The sequence below is a fragment of the Rhea americana genome, unplaced genomic scaffold (assembly GCF_003343005.1).
Source record: "Rhea americana isolate MKP2758 unplaced genomic scaffold, rheAme1 scaffold_135, whole genome shotgun sequence".
Taxonomy (NCBI): domain Eukaryota; kingdom Metazoa; phylum Chordata; class Aves; order Rheiformes; family Rheidae; genus Rhea; species Rhea americana.
In genome coordinates this window covers 808,916-823,909 of record NW_028185428.1, presented here as the reverse complement: position 1 = coordinate 823,909, position 14,994 = coordinate 808,916, and positions in this window count along the sequence as shown.

Sequence of the window (14,994 nt, the reverse complement as noted above, 5' to 3'; positions counted from 1 at the left end):
CTGAAGCTGATTTATGGATCCTGCAGACACATTTGCCTTCAATTCTATAGGCACAAAGCTGAGTGAATATCAGACTAAATACTTTCATGCTAGTAATTTACCATAATTTTGATTATTATGAGAGTACTTTTAAATCTCAGACACTCTGTTTTGGTCTCCATGGAAATTGATAAAAAGGGTCACATTTAAATTGCAGAATTCTGGTGCTGAGGGGAATGATTTTGCCTCATCAGTCAGGGAAGTGATGGAGGCTGGACTATTTGTCTGCTTTTCTCTTTTGTACATGTCTGTCAGTGAAATTCATAACAAAATTGTGAATCTGCACAGATCAGGCTGTCATGTGACAGCAGGAAATGAAAAACAGGAAGAAGGGGTGTTACAGAAATGGAAATTATGGTAATTAAAACACAAAAAATAACAGCAAAATGTATCCAGACATTACAAACACCAGGCTGATTCTGCTTCTCTGAAAATTGTTGTGACTTGAAGCTGAAAAAGTGGAAAAAATATCTAATGCTGCTATTAACTATTTTCTTGCTGGTCTTGATAGCAGCCTCTGTGGGGACTCAATTTTTTTTAAGAGCTAATCCTTGCTCAGAGCCCATCAAAGCCAAAGGAAAGGCTCTCTAGGCTTCCACGGTTACAGACAACCTAACTGCATTTGCAATGTTGATACCAAGGAAGCTGGGAGCTCTGCTGTTCTGGTTATCATACTATCATAAAGCAACGCCCTTTTGGAGAACTTTACGTTCCTGTCTGCTTCCCACCACATGCTCAACTGCTGAAAAAGCCCATCAGAAGCATTAGCAGCTGATTCTTGCAAGAAACACATGCAAAAGAATTGTAGAACTAGAAAGCAATTGCACAACAAACACCAAGCTTGTGAAGGCAGACTTTCAGGAAGGCTTTGGTTATTTTTAAGGGAATATTTGTTGTCTTTGCAAAATAATTTCAGATTTTTTTAACTAAGTAAATCACATCTCCATCACTGTTCCTCTCCGTTGTTGTTCTCATAGTAAGTGGAGTGCACTGAACTTTGAGTTGTTGCACTTTCTCCTACACTCCATCAGCTGGAGAAGTTTTGTGATTTTTTAAAAAACAATAAAAGAGGCGAGGGGAAAAATGAGATGAGAACACCCTTAACATTGTCTAGGCAAGTGCATTCAGGGAAGAATGAAATGAAGAGGAAATTAGATTTTTCAGTTTTCTTTTATCGTCAAACCAAAGCAAAATGAATGCATCAATCCAAAATGAAGTCTGCCGTGTTTCAGAGATTCTCTTATAAATGTGTAATCATAAATGGCATTCTTGAGAAAAAAAATGGTTTTGATGGAATCTCACTCTCTAATCCCAAAACTGTGGCTGTCTAAATGGCACTTTCAGCTCTCCATCCTGTGGCCATAGCTGAGTACTTCATGGTGGTTCTTGTACAGACTCTGGATGGTTGTGGTAAACAGTTCAAGAGTCCCACTTGGAAAATGAGCTCTGGGCGACAGGAGCCCTGGTACCACACTGCTCGGCTGTACTGCAGCCAGGACGTGGACATYTCCAGGAGTCAGCCCCAAGCCCACACACTTTAGAGGTGAGTGGCAGGCCTTGCAGAGCTACAGACATTGGTGTTTGATGGCTACCCTGGTGTTCGTTGCTTTCATTCAGCTGTTAACTTCTTTCAGCCAAAAACTATATCATATCTTGATTGATTTTCATTATGTGCTTCCTGTCATTTTACCCATTTATTGTTTACTGAGATCACTAAGCTCCACGTTTCAGGCTGAGAGACGAGTTGTTGGTTGCAATGTGGGTCCCCCCCCCCCAACGTGGAAGCCAGGCTCAGCATGCTTTCTGGCAGGAAGGGTGGAAAAGAGCGAGACCTTGCTTGTTTTTGTGTGCTGCGACCTGTGCGCAGTCACTAATGCAAACGGAGCTGTGGCAGGAGGTGCAGCTGGCAGGGAGGCACAGGGAAACAGCACCATGCCAAGAAAAAGCAGCCTCATCTGCAAGGCCACTACATGAGATAAAATGCAAGCTCTGTGGGAGAGCTCGCCTCCGGGCTGACTGCAATGCCARCTGAAAAGGGCCAAGTGGAAAATCTTCAAGCCAAACTGTTCCTTGCAGAGAAAGAAGAAGAAGCCTATATGGCAGTGTGGTACATTTTACTTTCCACCAATTGCCCCAAAACAGCTCCAAAGCCGGTGGGAGTCACCGAAGCTCCCGTGGGCCGGCAGGCGCAAGGCCAGGCAGGCRGCACGCTCTGCACAGCCCCGCCGGCAGCCACAAGACCGCGGGCCCGAGCTCAGCACCTGTTGCTCGTGAGGTTGCGTGTTCAGCGGGGGCTCAGCACTATTTTTGGAGTGTGCTTGAGGGCAGGAAGGATTAGCGTGCCCAAAATTCAAAAGAGCTTGTTATGAGGAGAGAGCACCCGGAGAGAGTCGCTCAGCAACAAGTACTGCCCCAGCCTTGGGGGAGGAAGAGCTGACCTCACCTCTGAGGCCTCCCCTTGCTGCCTTTGGGTGACGGAGCAAGATGCCCCAAACATACGACCAGCTGTCAATAATGGCAGGCACTGAGGCTGCTCTCTGCACATGACACTGAGCAAAGTGTCCTGCATCTTCAGCAGGACAGCTCAAGAAAGAGAATGAGATGGGCACTTGAAGGAAGGAAGAAAAGGACAAGAGTGGAGGAGAAACTTCTTCTGGCACGAGGGGGATTAATTGAAAAGGGACAGTCTTTCCAGAGACCAGAAGAAACAAAAGAGAAGCTTTAAAGCTTTGTGTTGATAGGAGCCAGATCATGTGGTGGCACTCATGGATGGCAGAGGAGCTCCAAAGCTGGCATCTTTAATTAAGATACATTGGCAGGCAAGTCCCTGGAAAGCTTTCAGAGTGTTGTTTTCAACCTTCTGGGAGCAAACACACCGTGTCATCTGCTGCCTGGAACCCTGACTCTGCCTGGGACTGCCTCTCTCTTTTTGAGTCCTACAGGGAGATGGGACCATTAGCCCACACGATGCTCAGGTCATATCCTAAATAGCAGAAAGCTTTGTTAGCATTTCTTTCCATGCAGACACGGTCACCGTCACCTCTCACATCCACTGGCAGTGGAGGTGCATTCCTCCCAGCCAAAGGAATCATTCAAAAAGGGACAGTAAAAACAAAGCTGGCAACACTGATGTGGATGAAGAAGATGGAACTGGACAAAGAATATAAAGGGAGTGCAGAAGGTAAGAGGAGCAGGTTTTTCAAGAAAAAATGTTCTGAAACTTCAGGAGAAGATCATGACTCTGGTTTTGTCCCCATTTTCTTACTCTTTGKAATTGATTTGTGAGACCTACTCCTATCCTGCATATACTTCTGCATATACTCCTTCATTTTGCCCTCGCCAGAAAAATACAGTGGCCAGCATTGCTGTTGGCCTCAAGCCCCTTAGCTGTGAAGCAATACAGTGCTGGCTGTAATGTTGAAAGCAGACAGGTTTCAGTGCAGGATGCTGTGTTAAATGTGTCACGGGAAAGATTTCAGCCGATGCAGAGCTGGAGGGTTGCAACTGCCACACTTGCCTCCACTTCAGTACAGAGATAAATCCAGGATATTTCTCAGGAACAAGAGAACAAGCTGGTCCCCAGAATAGAAATGAACACCCATTTCATTAGCTAAGACTTCCCTGTGCTTATTTAAGCATCGATTCCTGGGGTGGTTGCATACGGTATAGAGCTGATTAACAATTACAGAATGTACCAGAGCAGCATCACCAAGTCACAGCTGGGGACTGCAGAGCCAACTGGGGCCAGTCGGTGTAAAACTGGCAGCTGCATCTCCAGGGTTACTTTTAATAGGAAACCACTTCAATGGATAACTTTGAAGGAAGCAAATGTTTTTAAAGTCTGCCTTCTCCACTGTGAATTCCCTTAACTCAGCACCCTACAGCTGCCTGTTGGAGCAGCCGTCTGGGCTGTACCTCCCCTTCCAAAGCCATTTTATCTCCTTGCTGTTCTCCTCGTGTGGGAATKTATTTCCTGCAAAGCTCAGTTATACCTCCATTTCTTTGCTGCAGGCTGCAGAAGGACTCTCCCAGCTCAGTTCTCTCCCTTCTAGTCTTCTACATGGACAGTGAGAAGAAACACAGTCCTCATCTATCCTAGGGCACATTGCCTCCCAAGACATTTCATGTCCCCTACCTCTTCTTTAAGGGCAGATTAGGCACTCTAAGTCTCAAATTCCGCACACTTGCCTTAAATGCTGCTGGGGACCTGTCTGGGGCTTTGTCCTGCCCATTGGGAGGCTGAGCTTCCAGATTCAACCAGATGAGGGTATCAGAGAGCAATGCAAGGGGGGGCTTTCCCTAGTAGCCTTCCCACCTTCCCATGGCCTGGGGAACCAACTTATTGTGCGTTGTCTATTTGCCCTCCTCAATGAACTGGGATCAGCTTAAAATATGTGGCTCTCAGAGTTTGAATCTTGCTCTATTATTAACTTGGCTGAGGAACAGGAAAACCTTGTGCATTTGGCCAGGGCTTACTTGTTTGTGTATTCCCTATCTTCCTCTGGGATGTCAGRTGTGACTATGGGAGACAGGACATTGGACTCAATGCAAAGGTGRTGTCAAGTCTTACTTTCCTATAAGTTGCCATATCCTTGACCAGGGAGGGGGTCTCCATGCAGTACCACAACTATACAAGAGTGGTTTCCTATCCATCAGGCAGGGATTCAGAGCCTTACACTGGGTAAGGGCCTGTATCCACAAAGATTTGGGTACTTGGAAGCCTGTGTGATTTGGTTAGCCCTCCTGGCCTGTGTGAAACATTGCTGCTGGCTATGCTAATATTACATGGGGGGAAGTCAGTGTTTCCATAAAGTCCAATTAAATAATGGCCTCATCACTATTCATTTCTCCAGTGCAGCCTCTTGTGCCCACATGAATCCTAATGCGCTGATAGGGAATTAATGTGGGTGCCCTGGGTGTCTGTGAGGAACCTGCACTGATGCAGAGTATTAATAGCCCATCTTTATTTCCTTGGAGCATTTGTTGCATGTGGAGCGTACAGACTTTAACCCACTCCAAGCAACCTCTTCTTTCAGGCTGTGGTTTCTTTCTGCGGACAATGAAGGCTGGCTGTCCTGGGGCAGAGCCCTGCTCTCCCGTGGGGAGCTAGGGGTGGAGGGGCRGCTGTGGGGAGGCTGCTGGCCATGCTGATACTGCTCACTCCTGGGGCCGCATGTCTAGTGGAGACCACCAGCCTGGCATCCTGAAGCCAGGGATCACACAAGTCCTTGTATGCCTCCAACAGCATTTCTCTGTCTCTTCTAGCTTCCTCAGTGTTATTCCTCCTGCTTTGCTCAAATAAATCCATGCTGCCTTTCAGTTAGATCAGTCAAAGATCTGCTCTGCCAGCTCCCAGGATAGGTGGTGTTTTAAAGCAGTGCTGAGTACCTCTAACAACACAGAGCCCATCCCTTGGGCAGAGGAAGRATGCATTCATTGCTTACTTGCCTCTGGTTGCTTTGATCAGGACCTGTTTGCTATCCGAAAGCTAGGGCCCAGTTCTCTGTCAGTCTAACACTCTGAGCTCCCTCACTCTGGTCTCAGCAGGCAGCTGCAGTGAGAAAATGAGGTGGTTTTAATTAATCTAAAGAAAGAGAAAAGAGAAGAGAAGAGAAGAGAAGAGAAGAGAAGAGAAGAGAAGAGAAGAGAAGAGAAGAGAAGAACATAAGAAGCAGTATCTCTAGGGAAGGAAAGAAGAGGAAAGGGAGAATTTACACCCTTAGTTATAGAGCTGCTCCTGCTAGCTGAGAGACATCTGCAACAGCCAGGGAGATGGGGAGGAATACTTGAAAAGAAAGACTTCCAGGGAGACTTGGACTCTCAAGGCCTTATCTGGAGATGAAACAATGAATAAAGTATATCCTATACATAAAAYGCCTGCTGCTGTCAGAACCCAGGCTGTTAATTGGAATGACAGTCCCTTTGATCGTAGGTATACATCTCCTGGCTGATTCATGCTGAGACATCCTTCTGACCTTTTGAATATTCAGCTTTTGGGGGGTAAACGAATGGGGAGCAGTTCTCTTTTAACAGACTGAGTAATAAAGCAGTTACTGTGATAGCCCTGCTCATTTTCTTCAGTTTGATGAGTCAATATCTGACTAATTAATGTAGTCARTAGCTGAGTAATTTAACCTAAACAAGAGCATGATCATACAGCATAGAGATGGCTTCTGAGAGCCAATACTGCTAAGCAGGCAAGAGAGCAGGACCAGGCCTGATGGGACAACTAGCACTTGCTAAAGAAGGGGCTGGGATTAGCCCAGCTCAAGGCTGGGAACCATCTACAGCAGCAGGGTAAGTAAGAGCAGGAAGGACAGGGGATATGCAAAGATGCCAGCAATACCAGCAGCTCCCCCAAGCCCTGGCAGCAAGGGCAGAGTTCAACGCTGTCCTGGGAGAGGAGACCAGTGCTCAGGCCTGCCATTATCTGGGGCTGCCAAGTGCCTATGTGTGACTCTTGGAGGGCTGGTGATGCTCAGAGAAGCCTAAGGCTGTGTGAATTTCTATGGGACAGGGTGCAACGACAGCAGAGATTTGTTCCAGCATTGGACCAGACTCTCGATGCCTCCAGGTGGGTGCAGAACACAGAACGAGGCAAGGAGCTGCACCCTTGGCCAAGGAGCTGGGCTGCAGTCTCTGACCCTCCTCCTCCAGCAGGGAAGTGGGTAGGATGCCATCTGGTAAAGGGCTTTTGTACTGGAGCATTGGTCTGACTTCACTCCCATTCACCAGCGACAGGAGGTACCTCAAGGGAGATGAGTTTTATCTGCATTAATAGCCCTGTTGCATGGCCCCCGAGCAGACGGGTCTCTGAGCGGCACTGTCATGTTGTCCCCTGATATGGCATTTGCAGCACAAGGCATCCCTTCGTGTCTGCGGGGAGCGGGGGGGAACAAGGGAGCTGGCAGTCCTGCCTGCCCTCTTGGCATGTGACAAAGTTTTGTTTGTCATGGTGCTCCTAATGAGCTCCATTAATGCTCCCCTGGGAGAAACTGAGACTAAAGACTTCAGGAGATAAATAGAGTTTCTGACAGGCTGAGGGGATTTCTTTCTGCAGAACCAATTCACCCATTACAGCTTTTTCCAGTACATTACTGCCTGGCTTGTCTTCCTCTGGAATTGAAAAACTCTGGATATGAAGATTTCAACGGGAGCTCTAGGAGATGCAGGTGGTCTAGGAAGGGTGTTTCTTTTAGGGACATTTTACCACTATGTCTATATGTACCTGTTTATTGGAGGGCTGAGCAAGCGGATGCTCTGTAGGTCAGRTCCAAACAAGATGTCCCCTCTTATTTACACAGGTGTAAATCCAACATCATTCCAGCCCCTGCAGTATCCCAGGACCAGACCCACTAGCAAGTTATTAAAGCTCTACTTTTTCCTGGAAACCTCCCCTGTTCAGATTCCCCTGTGACCTCACATAACCCAGTCCAAATTCCTGGGAACCCTTTTCTCAGTGGTATTATTAAAGGGGAGAAAAAGGAACCTGACTCACTGAATCCTGCACCTGTGTCTGAATTTTCCTCCAGACTCTCCACCAGGGAATGCAGGTTCATGTCAGGGCTGTTTTTCCATCCCCTTTTTGGGGGTTAATCTTTCCCAGGCAGCGCCTGCTGGAGGAGGCTCTGTGACTCTGTCCCGCTGTGGGCAGATGTCTTTCTGATGACAGAAGTGCCCTTCATGCCTGACTGTAACCTTCATCTCTCAGCAACCTGGTCCCTCTCGTACAGCCCCCTCTTGTCCTGTCCTGGGTGTGCAGACCAGGTGCAGAGCAGTTACAGCCTGAACATAGACACAACAGCAACATGAGCTGAAGGTGCTTGCAGTCCTTCCTACCAACTCAGCTTGGGTGGTGTGCACCGAGGGATGGAGTGACAGGGACCTGTAAAGAACCCTCAAGCCTCACCCATGCAGGTCTCCCTGTTTCCTTCCATTTCCCCCCTCCCCTCAATGGTTTCAAAGACAAAGTAAGGAAAAAAGACAAGAGTTTTGAGTAAGAAATTTCTTTTCAGCTTAGGATGTAGATAGTTGAGACATATCTATATTCCCTGATCAAATTTAGAGATAAATTTTAGTGGCAGATATATTTCTCTGTCTTTTAGTGATTAGTGCAGCCTTCTGTGACATAAATGTCTCTGCTGATGTGATAGGATTTGTAAGCAGGAGGATCATTTTTTACATTAGCAGCTGAGCCATAGGTCTCCCCCACAAACAGTAACTACATCCGACCAATGAAGATGGCTATTCCCTTGTGGCAGGGGCTTGCTGAGGGCTCTTCCATGGCAGCTTGGACTGGGACAGACTCCCCTGACAGAACTCCTGTAGGGACTCATTTCTAATTTAGCATCAGCCACAAAGATATCCCAACAACTAGGATGGCATTTAAAACCAAAAAAGAAGGAGCGTACAGACAGCCAGACCCCCTTGCTTAGCTCTGCAGTGCAATTTGCATAATATAGGCTGCACAGCAAATCTTTTAATGGCTCTACTACCTCCGAGAGAGAGAACAGTCTCCAAACACCCCCTTCTTCTAGCACAGTGTCTCACTTCCCCTTCCCAATCTAGGGGAAGGGGCAAACTGCAGCAAGCCGCCTTCCTGTCTCCTAGGGGTTCAGCCTGCAGTGTGCAGCTCGTTAAATAAGTTGCCTGCCTCCTGAGTTCCCCCACCAGCCTCACTTACTGTACTAGTCAGGCCCCATCCAGCCTCCAGCCCTGGAAGGGCTCAGCTTTACTCTMTCCTGCAGCCCACAAGCAGCTGGTTCAGCCACCAGCTCCTCAAGAACACAAGGTCACTAGAGCCAGGGAAGGCACGCACAGGTCACCAGGAATGCCTAACAGAGAGAGAGAGACACTAGTAGCTCTAATAAAAGACAGAGAACAAACTTCCTCAGCCATAACCCTACAGCTCAGGTCACCTAGCAGCTCCCCTAGATAAGCAGTAGAATAAAACCAGGGCTAGGCTCTGGCAAAACCATTTGCACCTGGGCAGCCAGTGCTGCCTTCCATGTTTTCCTCCCAGCTGCTGCTCATTACACAGATGAGTCTTTAAATGTTCAGCTGATCTTAATCTACAGTTCTGACTTCCGTGAGTTCAGGGCACAGTGCAGGGGAAACTGGAGGTAGTGCTCCATTTTCTCAAGATAGCTTTGTAGGTCAATAAAAAGGAAAGAGAAATGCTAATGGATTTATTGTTAAGAGGGTCTGCTCTGAAATTCAGCTCAGAGAAGAAGGTGAAGGCTTTAAGAGAGGGAAATGCTGAAGCGAGGGAGTGCTTTGCGAAGGAAGAATTTGTCTTTGATTCCTGGCCGGTTGGAGTGGGAGATGTTATGGGAACATACCCACTACTACTGGTACAGTTGGAGCTTGCACTGACCTTGATTTTCATTCTGGCATTCCTCAATGCTTCAGAGAAGATTAACTTGAAGAGGGGAAAGAAACCAGAGTAGGAGAAATTGGGAGGATTTCCAAGCAACTGTTATATTGGCAGCAGTAAAGAAAATGAGTGTTTTTTTTTGGTTTTTTGTCTTGGGTAGGATGGAGGTTTAGCTTAGCTGGTTAGAGCATGGTGCTAATAATGTCTGATGTGTTGAACAGGGTTGTAGTCTTGCTGAATAAGGGTCCTCTCATCAGGAACCTGGAGGGGTTTCTGGGTGCTTTCATTGCCTGCTCGTCTCCAGATGATTTTAAAGAGAGCTAGAAACCTAGCTCAATAGCACCATGCTAGGTGGCTGGAAACAGGCTTGCTGGCAGGCAGGACTCTGTCAGACCCCTCATAAATCTAACTGYCTCTAGGATTAGCTTTCTTACTGAATCACCCATATCAGACTGGCTGTGGTCTTGAGCTGCATATCCAAAATCACAAGTGGTTTTGAAAAATCCCACTCCTGGTTGTAAAAATCACCCTGGAGCATCTTGCCCTGTAGCCTGTGAAAAGAAGAAATAACCTCCCTGAGGTTTACACCTGCAAGAAGGATACAGACTGAAAGCAAAAGGTGGATAATATATCCTAACCAGGCTCACGAAAGGGCTGAAACAGTAACTGCTCTTGAAATTTATCAAGMTGCAGAGTGTGTCTGGCTGGTTAAGCCTGGCTGACTTCATGTCCCTTGTCTATAATTGCAAAGTGCTGCAGCAGAGCCTTAAAGGGAGCAAAAGCTCCAACTCTGGGGCAGTACCTAAGGGCTGAGGATGAAGCGAGGGTGGTGCCCGCACCTGAAGGAGTGTTGGCTCCTGTGGCACTCAGGACTGTGTTCAGCCAGTGAAGTTAGTGAGCTAATGAGGCATCTCTTAAATCAAGCACTAACACCTTCATTTGCCTATTTCTTACTCTCCTCCTGTTTCTTTTCCTTTTGGCTTTTGGTTTTAAAGGCTAGTAAGAGAAATCTTGCTTCTGGTTTGGCAAAGGGCAGAAGGAGAACTTGCCTTCATAATTTGCTGCCGAGGGAGCTGGCTGCATGGTACTGACTTCCCTTGTGCTGGGAAATAGTAACTCTAAAGAGATGGTTGGAGTCTGATGAAACCTTGGAGGAGATAATGGCACAATAACAAAACGGAGTCTCTGATGTTAAATTGAATTAACTGCAATATAATCTTGAAAAGTGTGTTCTTGGCTGCCTGATCCAGTGATTTGATGAGAAATTGTACACCTACTTTCTTCCACCAAGGGTTCATTTCACATGCAAATCACAGCAGGTTCTTTTTTGAGCTGGAAGGATTTCTCCTGCTTTTGCATACGGAACACTTCACAGGTCTGTCTTCAGTCCCTTGTTTTAAAACACATTCTGTTCCTCTGCTATGTGTTTTTCCCCAGATGATTGTGAATCAAACAAAGCATGCTGCATTTGCAGTGCTCCCAATGTGGGTGGCTCTGCAGGGATAAGACATGCTGCAACCAAAACCCAACTGCTCGTGCTGAGGTACCTATTGCCAGCCTACTTCTGCTCAAACCCAAGGGAACTGCAACCTGTGGCAGAAGTGAATAAGAGGAAAGGTAAAGTAGTTCCAGAAATAGCTCTCACAGAAGAGCAAACCCARTCTTCACAACTTTCCTCCTGGTTCCAAGTGATGTGCTGAGTGCCAAGTATAATGGGACAGAGCTGGGCTAGACCCTTCCTTGGCATTAAGGCTGCAGGCCTAGGGATTTCATCCTGAGCCTCATGAAAGGCGTAAGATCAGGATCCACATCTAAAATTCAAAGCATTTTGCACTTTAGCAGGTCAGAGCCCAAATGTTTTTGCCTGTTTCTGTTTAACCAGCACACTATCTGCTTCATTGCTTTGAAGGGAAGTCTCCTCCATGCTTAGATACTGAGCTCTCATTTTCCTTCTGCTCCTGACTTGTCTTCCACAAGGGAGAAGGTGGCAGCTCTCTAGAAGAAGCTTTAATCCATTTTTTGTCCCTGTGGATATGGAAAGCTCTAGGTGTGAAGCTGGTTCCAAAGTCCGCTGGCAGAAGCTGGCCAGAGGACACCAAAAATAAACCCACAGAGTCCAGACCTCTGTGGGTGTGACAAAGGGGCTCAGAAAGTCTGTTTCTCATCCAGGCTTTCCATTAAAAATCAAAACTTTCTGCATGCCCTGCTCCAGCAGACCTCATTTGACATGATGTGAGCTCAGTGCAGAGAGGAGGAAGGGCACCACGCAGGAGGTCTCTGTTTCCTAAAACAGCCCTGACAGGTGTCCCTAATGTGCTGGCTCCACAGTGACACTGCTGAATGAGGGTCATTAGAGATCCTGAAATGGATTTCATCTTACTGAGTCTAACCAGATGTAACCTCAGACCTCCGGGTCACTTTTATTTCTCTGTCTTCTTGGTGCAGAGACTTGACAGCAGTATCACATACATGGCCGTGAGTGCACAGAAATCATCTTACTGCTGATGCATGCRATATTGGGCTGAGGCTAGCACATGATTAGGGGAAATGCTGGCAGAGTCTCCAGCCCAGGGCAATTACATTYGGAATTCCTGCTGACCAGACAGTCCCCAGAAAATGTTGGTCTCTCTTGCTCCTGGGGGCAGATTGAGTCTTGATCTTGCTGAATTGCAGTCTGTCTTCTCTCTGCTGCTTCTCCAAGGTTTTCTGTATTTTGTCAGGTCAGTGCTTTTTTGCCCTGGTTCTTTGATTTCTTATCTTTGTTTTAAACTATCTCTAACAGATATCAAATCAGCARTTTCACCACTGTGTCATCCTCTTGTCTTTTTCTTTCTTAATGTGTGTGGTCTGTCTCACTGTCGGCTGTGTCACTTACAGACAAAATGAGAAAAAAAAAAAGTCAACTAATCTCAGTAAAACTATGCCCTGGCTCTATCATAGCGCTCGCCCCAGGTAKATATAGTGATTGCATTCTGCTGGGCCTGCATGGAAATGTGCTCCTCCTTCAGTAAGGAGGATATTTACCTTCAGACGCTTCCTGCAGAGCCTGAGACTCAGCGAGGGGTGGAAGGTGTTTGGATGGATGGATTCCTGTTGGAACAGTTGGAAGGCAAAACTGCACAGCGCATTGCACTGGGGTTTCAGGGAGCGGGCTTCTTTTCCCAGCATTGCTAGTAGTCTGTTGAAAGCATCAAGAAATTCATTCCACTTCTTTTTGCATTTCGGCTTCTGACTTTCTCTGTAAAGGCAGGAAAATACTACCCAGGACAAGCAACCAAATTTTCTAATTGTTACTTTCYCTAAATGGTAGAAGCCGAGATATGAGTGTCAACAGCAGCCATGTCCAACATTATTTAATTTCAGAAAAGCAGATTCTGAAAACAGGAATACTTGATGCTGAAGGCTTAAAGAATTCAGAACGTTTCCTAACAAAATCCATGCTAATATCAAAAAGTCTATTTTTCTATGGTGGCAAGTGATTTATAGATTAAACTTTGAGGTGAGAAAAATGTCTGTATCTGCTAATGCTGTATTTCAAGAGGCCTCTGACCTCTTCCTATCTACTTCAGTTTCACTGGACATTTTAATTTCAATGTCATCTCTGTCAGTTAGAAGCAGCCATGTATTTTCAGTCTTTGCCATTCTTACACTGGAAGAAACAAGAGATAGCAAAAAAAAATCCAGTGTCCGGCAGCTCACGGGTCTGCAGGAGCTGCTGTCCCTGTGATGGCTGTGTAGAGAGAGGGGTGTGGAGATGATGGTGAGGTGTACAGTGTATTAGTAGTCTAATTAAGCAGTAGGAYGTTAATCCTTCAGAGATGGAAAGTTTTTATTAAAAGCCAAGAAGGTAATTCTTGATTTACAGAATGACACAATGTTCCACAAGGCAAAAGAAAAAAACAACARTCTAGCTGAAAACACCCCACCCAACTTCAAAACAGTAAATCCAATCAAGCTTTCCTGTTAAATGCAAGCTTTGAAGAACATTGTATTTAATCATTAACAGTGCTGAATCAATATGAATAATCTGAAGTGACTCCAAGCAGCAGGGGCAGSTTATGTTTACAAAGAGATGAATATTGATGCAGCCGTTGTAAGTGCGACCTGAACCCTGCAAAGCCCACTCCCACCATCGCCCGTCCCTGAGGGCAGCCGCAAAGGATGAGGGCCACTGGCCTAGAGCAACCTGGAGCAGGAYCCTGCAGCTTTTGTCAAGGAGATGCCCTGGTCCCCATGTCTTGTGTTTGGTTTGGTTTCTCCCTCTGGTCTCCCCCACTAGGCTCTGTCTGGGCCGTACTGTAGATGATCCTCTGGACCACAGACAASCTTCCAGGCTTCTTCCTGCTGCCCATCTAGCTGATAAAAGACATCATGCTAACATCATCCCCGAGGACCAAACGATGCTTGCTCTATCGCTGTGCAGCTCCTGAGGACAGCCAGTTGTCAGGGGCTGGGCCTGCCACCTACWGCATGGTGGCAAGGGGATAACTCAAGGCAGACTTCAACCTACTTAGCTGTTCTGGTGGGACTGCACAATAAGCAAGAAGCCAAGCTTGCTTTGAGAATATAAGTTGCGTTTACAGGTTTTAAATATCCCAAATACCAAAAGGGAGAAACATTGCACTGGACGTATGTCAGAGGCCATTCTCCGCCAAGCTCTGGTAGAGCCTGCGTGCCTCACCTCCACGAGCGTGGGGTTTTGGCTGASGTGGCCGCGTATGATGCTTGCTTTGATGTGAGCCATTCACAGCAGCTGATAGCTTCCAAGAGTTTTCCACAGAGGTCCCTAAGTCCCTTTCGTCTTTAATGCTGTGCCTGGTTAAGGAGTTGCCTTACTGCCTCTCGATATGTGGGGACCGAAGCAGACGGTTTTCTTTCCTGAATTCTCTTCTGTGAATACTTTGATTTCCTTTTCTCTGCACAGTTCCTTCCCCTCACCACTGGTGAAACTTGGAAAAAAAAAACAAAAAAAAATGTCTGATGAAAGGAGTTTTTTTTTAAAAAAAAAACCTCACTCTACATCATTAACTTGGCGCAGCCTGGGCAATTTCATTCTCCTACACAGCCAGCCACTGTCAATGCCTGCAGCTGAAAGTGAAGATGGATGTGTGCAAAAAAATTGTGCTGTTTTATTTCTGAGGGCTTAAATGAACTCCTTTTCATATCATATTTTGAATGCTTTATCCATATCCTTTTCCAAATCCTTATCCCCTAAATTAACCAGCATATTATAATACAAGAAGTCAAGTTTTAATTTAACTAGCATTTTACAGTGTTTCTGGTTTTGTAAAAGGCATCAGAAATGAAAAGATCCCTGCCATTGGAGCAATCATTAACATAAAAATAACTGGGATCTTGGAGCAAGTGATCTAATCCTGTATCTCATATGAGAACAGAATAGAAACAGTAACATATTTTGATGCTTTTCCTCCAATCTGAAATAGTTAAAAGCAGTATTGATCTGGGAGCACAAAAACTAACAAAAAAATAAATGATAATTGTGAGCTATTTGAAATAAGACTTTTCCAGCTCTCAAATCTCACAATCTGCAATCATACAAGTAAGCTTCATTAACTAGG